The sequence below is a fragment of the Bubalus kerabau genome, chromosome 1 (genome assembly GCF_029407905.1).
Source record: "Bubalus kerabau isolate K-KA32 ecotype Philippines breed swamp buffalo chromosome 1, PCC_UOA_SB_1v2, whole genome shotgun sequence".
NCBI lineage: Eukaryota > Metazoa > Chordata > Mammalia > Artiodactyla > Bovidae > Bubalus > Bubalus kerabau.
Genome location: NC_073624.1, coordinates 102,809,160 through 102,821,191, shown reverse-complemented (window position 1 = coordinate 102,821,191; position 12,032 = coordinate 102,809,160). Strand labels below are relative to the sequence as shown.

At 44.0% G+C, this 12,032-nt stretch overlaps 1 protein-coding gene across 8 annotated transcripts in view; it reads right to left on the bottom strand.

Annotated features, from left to right (window-relative positions):
- Positions 1-9,904, bottom strand: part of ATP2B1 (ATPase plasma membrane Ca2+ transporting 1) — a 135,143-nt gene extending 125,239 nt beyond the window's left edge. For 7 of the 8 annotated variants that reach the window (XM_055585826.1, XM_055585845.1, XM_055585861.1 and 4 more), the window contains exon 1: positions 9,765-9,904. The gene's annotated coding sequence lies outside the window, so the exon portion shown is untranslated. Of the gene's footprint in view, positions 1-9,142; positions 9,408-9,764 lie in introns of those variants that run through there. The other variant, XM_055585835.1, reaches the window with a different exon arrangement.
- Positions 9,905-12,032: the final 2,128 nt, after the last annotated feature.

The window sequence follows — 12,032 nt, the reverse complement described above, 5'->3', positions numbered from 1 at the left end:
AAGGCCTCCTCAGACAACGATTTTACCTTTTCGCATTGCTTTTTCTTGGGGAATGTCTTGATCGCTGCCTCCTGTACAAGGTCACGAACTTCCATCCATAGTTCTTCAGGCACTCTATCAGATCTAATCCCTTGGATCTATTTGTCACTTCCACCATATAGTTGTAAGGGATTTGATTTAAGTCATGCCTGAATGTTTTCGTGGTTTTCCCTACTTTCTTCAATTTAAGTCTGAATTTGGCAATAAGGAGCTCATGATCTGAGCCACAGTCAGCTCCCGGTCTTATTTTTGCTGCCTGTGTAGAATTTCTCCATCTTTGGCTGCAAGGAATATAATCATTCTGATTTCGGTGTTGACCATCTGGTGATGTCCATGTGTAGAGTCTTCTCTTGTGTTGTTGGAAGAGGGTGTTTGCTATGACCAGTGCATTCTCTTGTCAAAACTCTATTAGCCTTTGCCCTGCTTCATTCTGTACTCCAAGGCCGAATCTGCCTGTTACTCCAAGTGTTTCTTGACTTCCTACTTATGCATTTCAGCCCCCTATAGTGAAAAGGACATCTTTTTTGGGTGTTAGTTCTAGAAGGTTAGTTGTAGAAGGTTATAGTGCAGTTTAAGCTTAAGGGCAGGTGAATTTAAATCCACTCTTCATGCAAAAAAGGGCTGGTTGACTGACTGACGTTTGTTTTTCTGAAACCTGACATTCAGAAGGTCTGAGGCTGGAGGTGCTCCTTTTCCTGGATTTTGCCAGCATCTCTTCCCCATTTCACTGCTGACCTTCCTTGTTCTCAGCCCCCTGTATTTGCCCTTGAACTGAGCAGTTCTTCATCACAGTACTAATTATCTGGAATGTGCAAAGTAAAGTTCCTCAAGTTTGTGATTCACTTTTTAAACAAAAAAGGGTAGCTAAGGCATCACTCACTTGATTTGGGGTAAAAGTAGAAAAAAAAGGACAGTGTTACAGCAGAGGAACTGAAAATTTCGCACAAACTTCTGCATAACTGTAAGCAAAGCAGCATGGAGTCCATGGCAATGCCATCCATGTCTGTCCCAGGAGCAAAAGATCCTTCTCTAAGCCATTTATTTCACTTCTGCGGATTCCACTGATGACTTGCCTTCACAGAACTTTAATTTTATTCACTACTAAAACTGTCTACACCCCTGTGTGAGTAACAATTAATTCCTTCTACAATACTTTTTTCTACATTACATCTGTACAGTTTCAGTGGTGCTAAATGCTGGAAAGTGAATAATCTATGAAGAGCTACTTTTTAAAGCATTTAAAACTACAACAGCTTATACACCAAATCTACCTCAATTGTTAATTGCCTAGATGTTTGAAATTATGACTCCATGTACTACATGAGCATTCAACAGAAATGACTAAGTCAAGGACAGGTTTTCTTGCCTTGACCTAGGGAAGGTACTTAGAAGAAAATCCACAATGCTGTGCTCCAGCACTTAACAGAAACCATGTATCTACACATCTTCCTGATGCCTACAGTGATACTGCACCAGGTCATGGGCCAAAAGTTCACCCTCAATTCATGAAAAAGAACTCTCAGAAAGTAAGAATCTGCAATAAGTTGACATTTAAAAACTTGGCTCCAAGGGTATTCCTATCAATTAAGAGTAACTACAAGGGTATCATATTTTACTTTAGACATAATATATGCTTTGAATTATGGCATTTTTGCATCACACAATATGCTAATGGATAGCAGATGCAAAAACATCTTATGAACATCAATGCTGATGAAAGGAAAAGATGTCACAAGCTACAAGAAAAGTGAAACTGGTTGTTTTAGGACAAATGTTAGCTAAGAAAGGGGAAAGACTTCCTACATAGAAGCTAAATTCTATTGTCCTAGCAACACTCTATGAAATATAGAAGTAAAACAAGTTGTCCTATGAATTCATCTGAGCAAAGTTAAAATTTCAAAGGTAAACAGCCTTTGGAAATTGCCCAAGAAAAATTCTTCCTTCTTATCTACTTTACCTTCATGTCAGCTACACAATGTCTAAGTTCTAATCAATATACACACAAAAAAAATACTGACTGAATGTTTGTGGGATAAAACTCTATATATCCTCAAGAACTCAAGTTCTTACCTGAAGTCCCATATTATCCCAAAGACAAAAAGGATATATAACAGATGGAAAATATGTGAACCAGACCTACTGAGCGATGACTGGGAAAGCCCGACGAATGCTGAGTTTTAAAGGATGGGAACATTTAGATAGGTGAGATCGAGGGTCCTATCAGGGGAGAGGAAAAGCAGGATGAAGTCACAGCAAAAGAAGGGATACAGTATATGCAGTATATACAGAGAGACTGCCAGACTTGACTGGCCCGCAGCAAGCAGCAGTACAGGACTGAAGCAGTGCTCTCAACTCCCAGAAACATGATTCACACTGTGAACAGCATCCCCTAGAGCTGTGCAAAGCGGTGATCCTGGCTAACTAGTTTAGAAAAGTAACAGGTGGAGGCTTCACTAAAAGGGATGAGGGAGCAAAATACTAAACACATTTAGACAGGTGCAGTCCATACTACTATATCAAAGTATGGGAAAAGTCCCAAACGGGAAACTGCATCAACCAGCCTAACTCAAATTTCGGTTTTGGCCCTCTCCCTCCATAACCCCCTCCTATTAATATTTCTCAGAATCAGTGTCCTAAGGCCTTCAGAGCCAAGTTTCATCTTGATAAAGGGAAGAATGAGAAACCACTGAGAGTTTTAGTCAAGAAATGACAGCAGGCAAACTATGTAAAAAACAAAACAAAACAAAAAATTCTGGCACAAATATCAAAGGTAGATTAAAGCAGCATAAAGCAGCAGATCTAAGAATTTTGAGAGTAAAAGACTGCTTAAGATCCTTCTGGGAGCAAACTAACTCACTGAGTTAATACAATGAACAATAAATCTACATTGCTAATAATCAAGTTATTTAAAAAGCATCTTTTGAACAGTGAAATCCTTTTTAAGATCTACTTTTCAGAGCACGCAACTTTTAGTCCTATATTTGTCAGATCTTTACAGTAGTCATACCAGTTTACAGTGAGAGTATAATCTCAGATTTCACAATGTAAGCAAGCACTAAACCATCATTTTTTCCTTCAGAGGCCCAAGTGACAAAAATATTAATATAAAGCAGGTATCCCAGATATTGAGATGCCATATTGTTGAAAGTTACCCAACTGAGAAATACTAAATAATATTCTTACCAAAGAGGTAACTGCATATGAATGTTTAGAATAATTAACACAGTCCTAGGAAAAATTTAATAAAAATTGCTTTAAAAGAATAAAAGAAATAGCTTTAAAAGGGTTACCTACATTTTCTGGATCTCCCTGCCAGAAATCTTTATTAGTTTAAATTTCCACAATCATTAGTAAATTACAGCCCATGATTCCTAAATATATTCTAAAGCATAGCCAATAAGCTTAAGTTTTTGGAACAAATGAACAAAAAAATATTCAGCACAGTCTTGAGATGGACCTGCTTTGCAATTAAGTTCAATATAAAATGTATTTTAAAAACAGATACAGGCTATTTACTATAGTGTCATAAATGAAGCAAAAATAATTGCATTTTAAATCTGGTCTTCAATAGTAATCCATACGGGGATATATAGTATTAGACAAAATTAGTTTAAAAGTCAGATCAGGTTATATAAAATGAATCTTACAGCAGATTGCTGAACTACATAAATTGTTATTTAACATTTAAGTAAAACAGCAGTAACTTTTGTTTTCATGCACAGAATGGTAAATTATTATTTAGTCTTGAGTCATTAATATTCTTGAAAGATCATAAAGGACTAACACTATTTCTGAAGGAACAGCTACTTGTTAACTGATATTAATAAGGACCACTACTTATCCACCAATTTATGTCCTTTTAGTTTGAAGGAACATTTGATATAAATGTTCCATTCAACATAAAATCAGAGCTAGACTAAAGCATAAATATACAGTACTGTAGTGACATAGCATTCAGTATTTTTACATAAATAGGCCCCCATTTTCAACTCATTTGGAAATGGCAGACACTGGGGCATGAAAACAAAGAGAAGAACATTCTCCACTTGGGGCTTTTACAGTGCTTAGTAAGTAACTTAATAACTACAGATGGATCTTCTGAAAGAAGACAAGGCACACAGATATCACAAATATTTTCAATTTACCGGTTTTACAATTATCACAAAACCCACCAAGCCCACAAATCAAACTTGGCTACAATAGTCAAAACTACTTGAAAGCCCGATGTTCAAAGTCAAATAAATCAATAACACCCTTCTAAGTTATAAAGGCATCTCTACTATGCAATATAATTTTAACCTAGATGTAAATTCAACGTCAGTGTTTCTCAAAATGCTGACTGCTGGGCCCCACTCAGATCTGCTGAATCAGATCTGCAGGGGCAATGCCAGGGAATCTGCACTTTCAATAACTCTCCCAGGTGATCCTCTTGCACACATTTTAGAGAACCACCACCTTTCTTGTGAGATTTCCAACAAGGTTTTGGATTTCCAGAACGAAAATCTCTTCATTTGGGACCTTTTAAAACCAAACTTCGTTACGTACCAAGTTAATATTTCAAAAAGCTTTAGGTAAAAAACATGCGGTGACAGAAAAAAAAAAGCATGAAAAAATTTACAGCAGTAATTCAAAGAAATTTTCAGTATAGGCCTCTTTTAGTTTTAACTCATGATTTAAGACAACCCTGATCATTTCAAGGACTAACAGGTCTTTGAAAACAAAATTCCTAACTTAAAAATAATCCAATCCACAATATTAAAAATATAGTACTTCAAACATGGTCAAATTCATTTACTCAGCTGTTAAGCAAATCAGGGTATGAACTGCTTACTTACATTATACCAAACACAAGTAAAGATTAAATTTATAAAGTTAAACCCAAACAAATCTGTTTATATTCCACTATTAAATTTACTCTGGTCGGAAACTGATTTTCATAAACTTATATAACTTTCACAAACTTACATAAACATTTATAATGGAAAGAGCAATGAAGCAAAAACTAGAAGCCACCTAGAGTCCAGTTCTAGTTAATCTAGCTGCTGACTGTATTATAAGACCTTAGGGCCTAGAGAAATCATTTTATCTATCTAAAAAACAAGAAAAGTACAGCTATCTACTTAGCTCATTTCACAGAATTACTGACTGTGAGAATCAGAGGAGATAGTATGTAATACATTGCAAAATACTGTAAAGCATTTTATAACTCAAAGGCATTATCATTAGGAGTGAAATTTGAGAGACACTATCTTTAGGTGCCTGCTATAAAAGACTATTACAGAAACAAGGAACATAAAAACTGACCTTTTAGATTCAATTACATATTGGACATTATTGTATATATCCTAGAAATTATAAATTAAAAAACATAAGAATTTAATTCAGTCATCTGTCTTATGTCCCCACTTATAATAGATCTATTTCTTGTTTAAAAATAGAAATGAAATTAGATGTGCCATGAATTGATAACTGTCAAAACTGGACAGTAAGTATATTATTCTACTTTCACATTCTGGACAATTTCCATAATAAAAAATTTAACAATAAAACTGTGTATGTGTGTGTATAAAATATTTATAAAGACTAAAAAATCTTTAAGTTTTTCTTTGAAAATTATTCCCGTATGTATTGTATCATTTTCCTTCCATGTTACCTCAGATTCTATATATTCCAAAATAAGCTACTCTCACAGTACCCTTCTACATATCATGACACCTATTAAAAAATATTCCCCACAATGGGGCAAGTAAATACTCTTACCCAAGGTGCAAAAACTTAATTCTTAAGTTTCTGCATCCTGATCTTACTCCTTTAATTTTTTGCTCATTCATTACAAAACTTCATAATTAAAAAGTGAAAATGACCAGTTTCAACTGCATATATGTGTAAAAACATAAAGAAAAAGAGGAGTCTCACATACTTTTGGGTTAGTATTGCAAAAGACCACCAATAATTGTAACTGGCCATTCCTCTTAAAACCTGTGAACCAATACAATTCAGCTCACATGGTAAGAGAACGCTGCACCCAAAATGAAGTTAACGTATCTGTCAGACAAAAGAAATCGGTATATTTAACCCCCAAATCAGGATTCTATCAAGATATGAGTAACACTGTATAATTACTCTACATACATCAACCTAATTGCTCAAATGATGTCCTTTAACCTGGGGCCATATTCCACAAACTTACAAGCATAAACTACTTTTCACCTCAAGCAGATTTTTTTACCTTAATAAAACTATCTGGGGCTCAATAGCATATGCTTTACAGTAGTCTATGAAGAAACTGCTCAAAGTGTTGAATTAAAAATTAAATGCAGATAGGAATGCTGACAACCTTGTGGCTTGCGATTAAAACTATATTTAGTAATATTCACACATTTATTCATTCATTACTTGAAAGCTAATTCTTTTTTCTGTTACGTCTGCAGTCACAGTCATCAGAAGGTATCCGTGTCTGAACAGACAGTGTACCTTAAGTTTTTGATTTGTGAGGGAGGGAGACAGGAAGGAGCAAGTGGTGGGGAAGGAAATCCCATCCATTCAGCTGTCACTAGAGCATTTGTTTCCTAAGCATTAAAAACTCCATTTATTTTTATATGAGCTACATGTGAGAAAAGGCACACACAGAAACCACCCTTCCCAATAAGGTCTTCAATAACTTTGAGTGTTAAGTACGCCTGCTGAAGTCCTTGTTTGCATTATCTAAAAACAAGTAATTGGAAAACTCGAAAACCATAAAAAGCAAGCTGTTGGAAGATGAAAAACAAAAAAGAATTACTACACCTTATTCAAACAAGGTTAATAATTTTGCATATTTACTTTAGTATTTGTTAATAGCACAGAAGCTAAAAAAAATTTATAAAACCACTGTCATGCTAGTGAGTACCCTTATTTGTGGCACCTAGTTTTAAATATCTATTTACAATGAAACTGTTACTTTCCTTCTTTTCCTAAACAGATCCAAACTATTATTGTCCCTGTTATTTTATAAGCACAAATCAAATCTAGTTTCTCATCTCATCTCAGAGTTCTACATTAAATCCCAGGCTTCAATGAAAAAACCATGATTTCCCATACAATTGCAGAAACCCCCTTAAAGGAGTGAAGAATTACAAAATACAAAAAAATGAAGACAGTTTCATCTTACACATCTAAATGGGGATGCTCGTAATGACAACAACTCCAACAAAAGTCAAGAAGGCGTAATCTGAATATTCACCATTTTAATAAAAGAATATGCCGAAATCTTAAAATTAAAGGTGGCGCTCTGTCCTCAACTCACCCGATTGTGACTCACTTTTGCAGACTGTATGGTAGGAAATAACTGTTACTTTTCAAAGATCTTTGCAGTTACACCCAAGCCAAAATCAGGACAGAGATCCACCCTTAATTACAGCAATTTAACTGTCTCATGCAAAGCAAGGTAGAAACTAAAACGTCCCCCTGAAATCATGGCTAAATAAGCCTATTTCATATACAAGTTCTCAAAGGCTCCCTTTAAGGAACATGTTTCTATTTACTTCAAATCTGAACTCACCAGGACAAAAAAAGAAAAAAAGGGGGGGAGGAGCAGGGAGACCAAATGAAACGCTCAAGTATAAAAAGCAGATTCTCCTCCAATCCCTTTAATTCCCCTCAATCCGCCTCTGCCACACACAAGGGCAGGGAGTCTGGGGAAGAAGGCTGGCAGCAGGGCGAGCGGTGAAGGCCCCTCATTCACTCACGTGGGCCACTATCCAAAGGGTTACACACCCTCTGCCCGACGAGAGCCTCATACAAAGCAGAGCCTCACAAGTACTTCTTATTATAAAATACACCCACGCTGAACAAGAGCTTTATTTTAAAATAAGACTGTCCTCAGGTGGGGGAGGTTAAACACAACAAAGCCTTCCATGTTGAAAAGCAGACAGTCCAAATAGATGCATATACCTACACTCCGAGGAAGAAAAATCCATAGAACTAATTTATCACGAACAGCAATCGATACCAACAGGGGCCATTAGATTATTAATAAACCCAGAAAAGTAGCGTGAACAGCGGCCCGAGGTGGCTGTCTGCTGCGCTCCCACCCCAGGAAGGGCACAATTACGCCTGCAGAGGAGGATCAAGGCTTCCGCTGGTTGAAAGACCCCCCTGGCACCTCTGGCCCGCCCCGGCACCACTGCACCGCACAGGATTCGGGCACTCCCGGCGTTGCCAGTCCCGAGACGCACTCCTGGCATCTGCCAGGTGCCAGAAAACTGGTGAATGAAATGCGCACAGACACCAACCTGGCCAGGGACCGCGGCGCAGAACCAGGGGTCGCTAACTAGCCTAGCCAGAGGATTCGCCTACAGGATGGAATCTAGGGAGCACACCCCCCCCCCCACCCCCGCGAATGCGGTTCCTACCGACCCTTCCAAAAAGAGTGGAGAAAACAAGATTTTTTTTTCTTTCTTTTAAACTAAGTCTAAGAACGCGAATCGGACGGAAGCAACCATGAATATCCTGGGGGGCCAGACTGGAGGCGCAGGGAAAAAAGCAAGGCGGTTCTCCAACTCCCGGGGAATCATCGTCCGGTGTGACACACATCAATTAGCTAGCCCTAGTCGGGGGTCCGCTCTCCGCCCGCGGAGCGCCAGTGGGGCCGAAGCCAGGGATTAGAGGGGTGACCCTCCCGGGGCGCGGGGAAAGACTGCCGGGCACCGCTGCCCTCAAGGTCACCAGGCGCCGGGGCGGGGGCGGCCGGCCGCAGGATGGGCTACGGCGCGGCCGAGGAGGCTCGGAGAAGCCACAAAAAGCTGCGGGTGTAGACGCGAAGTCCCACCAAGCCCCGTCCCTCGAGCCCTAGGCGGGGACACCCAGTCGGACACGGCGCTGAGGCGCACGCGGAGGAACCCGCTCACCTTTACGATCTGCCGGGGCGGGCGCAGCGAGAGACCACCTGCGAGGGGCCCCGCGGACCGCCCCCGCCAACTTCTCCCGAATCGCCGCTGTCCGCGGAGCACCCAGCTGTCAGGATCCCCGCCGCGACGCCCGGACCTCCGCGTTCCGCCCGGCCTCCCCCGCAGGTGACCTGCCCAGCCGCCCCCGCCGCTGGCGGGCGGCGGCCGCGACTCACCTCGCCCGGCAGCAGGAACCATTTTCCGAAGGGGAAAGAAAGGGGAGGATGCAGGAGGGTCGGGGGAGAGAGCGGTGGGAGCTGCGGGAAGCGCGGAGATCGAGGGCTCGGTCCTCGGCTCGTCCGCAGGCGGCTCGGAGGACTCGGGGAGCCACGCGGAGGGTTGGCTGCACCTCGAGGATGAGGTGACCGCGCAGCCGAGAGGCTCGGCGTCCACCAGCCTGGGCTCCCTACTCACGCTGCACTGCGAGGAGGCGGCAGCGGCGGAGGAGGAGGCGGCGCCCGGGCCGGCCCCCGCCCAGAGCCCGGCAGCCGCCGAGTGGCCGCCCGCGTCCCCGCAGGACCCGCCTCCCGGGCTCCGCAGAGCCGCACATAGGGCGCGCCGCGCTCAGCACGGGCAGCTCCGCCGGCCTCACGCCGCCGTCCGCAAAGGCAGCGGCGGGCGGGGGTACAGCCCTCTCGGCGAACAGCGCAGCCCGACCCGCTCGGGGCGGGACCCGCAGCCCCCGGAGAGCCGACCACCGAGCACGAGGGGGGCTGCGCGAAGCTTCAGGCAGGGGCCCCGTTTGCACTGGGTGGCCCGCAGGATTGCCGGGGGAGGCAAGGGGAGGAGGACGCTCACCCGTTCCAGTCTGGCGCTCCCTTCTCTCCACACCCTCTTGCCTCCCGCTCCACGCTGGCGGCGCAGCTGCTGCCGCTGCCACTGCCGCCGCCGCCGCCGAAGCTCGAGCCGCCGCCGCTGCCGCCTTGGCTAGGCGCGGTCACGTGACGCGGCCCGCGGGGAGCCTGGGGGCGGGCAGGCGCGCGCGCGGGAGGAAGCGCGACTCGGACGGAGACTGGGAGTCGAGCGTCGCGGAGAGGGCGTTTAAGGGGAGGACCCGGCGAGCGCGTTCCCGGCTGACGAGCACGCGCCCGGCGATTAGAACTTGCCGCGCGGCGGGGAAAGGGTGGCCGGAGTGAGGGGCGGGGGACTCGCGCCTCTGCGCGCCCTCTCCCTCTCTTCCTCCGCTGAGCGCCCCGACCGGCCGCTGCCCCCGCCCCCTCCTGCTCGCCCCTTTCCTCCAGTCGCTGTCAGCGATTGGCTGAGAGGCTCTGACGTCCGTGTTTCCATGACGTATCGGGGCAGGGGGGGCACGGGGGACAGTGGGGGGAAGAGGGGGTGGCTCGGACGCGGGGGGCGGTGACTCCGTCAGTCACAGCCGCTGTTTCAGCGCGGCTCCGGGCGGCTCCCTCGACTGTGGACGCTGGGAAAGCGATGACTGCCGCAGGCTGACTTGGTCACCCTTCACCTTGGGGCCACCCCAGGGCCTGCGCCCCTCCGACCCCGGGAGCCAGGCGGGCGGGCGGGTGTGCTAGGGTGAGCCCTCCTAGCGAAGACAGGTTTACGTTGACCCCCGCGTCCGCGGACATTAGAGCGGCTTCCTCGCCGCTTCTCTGCTCCATTCAGTACTGGACTCAGTGCCTGTCTTGGGCCGTGACTCACGCGCCGGACGACAAAAGTGCCACCCAACTCGGTCCCTTCTTGTGGAACGATAGCCCGTACCCCGCACAGGCTCGGGGCGCCCCATCTCTGTTCCTGCAGGTCGGGCCCGTAGACTCCGGGGATCCCCGCTGCAGCGCCCAAAGGGTTAACCCAGTTGTTTGGCGGGTGCACACAGGCCCGTGATGGTCTGCGCTCAGAATCCCCGCGTTTTTGTTTGGTGTTTGCTTTTTCTACCTATGCCAAGCTGTTGGCTCTTTTAGTTCACTTGTAGCATCTCGACCCAGCACTCTTCTTTGCCGCGGGGCGGGGGTTGGGGGGTTGCGCGGGCGGTGGGGGGGGGGGCGAGGGGTGATACACGGGGTAACTTGCGATAATTGAGATGCTGAAAGGTAACATGTTTTTCGCCAACCTTCAAGAGATTTTGCAAGTTAATAAAAAATCACCGTAGTGACCTCTTTAAGAATAAAACGGTTTTTCTTTCCTACACAACACATACACACGTGTAAAGACTTGTACCTTACCTAGGACATCCTGCTCCGTCTTCGTCTCATCACCTCTGACCTGTCGCCGCTGCTTTAGAGACCATGTCAGTGTTATTTTCAATGCCACTTAGAGCAGAAAGATAAGTTCATCAGAGTCTCCTTTCTACTCACTCCAGGGCTGGAAAAAGTAATGTCTGTAACGTCTTCCTGAAAAACAAATAGGTGATACGAAGGAGTTTATTCTATTTGTTCACTCTGATAGTGTTTAAAATATTTTTTAAGGATTAAAAACTAAATATGTGCAAAGTTTTAAAAAAAAAAACCCCAAGTTAACCTTGTTGAAAAAATTTTATCAATGTACGTATCTTTCCAGGTCAAACAGTGCCAACATTTTGAGCTGTGCCCTAGACATGCAAAATAAGCACTGGGCATGATGATACTTTTTTTTTTCTCTCAGTCTTTAATCACTGTTAAAAATTGGTGGTGGGTACAACAGCCATTCCTGACACTATTTCTAAACTTCTTAACAGAAGAACAGATTAACTTTTCTAAACAGCTTAGAGACATTTAAGAACCACTGGCTTTTGTCCAACTTTTCCTCCAATAGAAAATTGAATTATGTATTCTACTTTAATCAAGAATTTGACATTAAAGTAATATATGATTCATTACTATAGTGCACTAGAAATATGGGTAATAGATTAAATTAGGATCTGTTCACTTTGTGGGTTTGTTGCAGTCGCAGATAATAAAATATATGCTGTTAAAGTGTGTGGTTGTGAAAAGTTACTCAACATCTTCACCTTAGAACATGATTTCAATAGCGTTTTCATGTATGGGGCTCATATACATATATGGCTGGTGGCTTAGCCGCTAAGTCCTGTCCGACTCTTGTGACCCCATGGGCTGTAACCTGTCAGGCTCC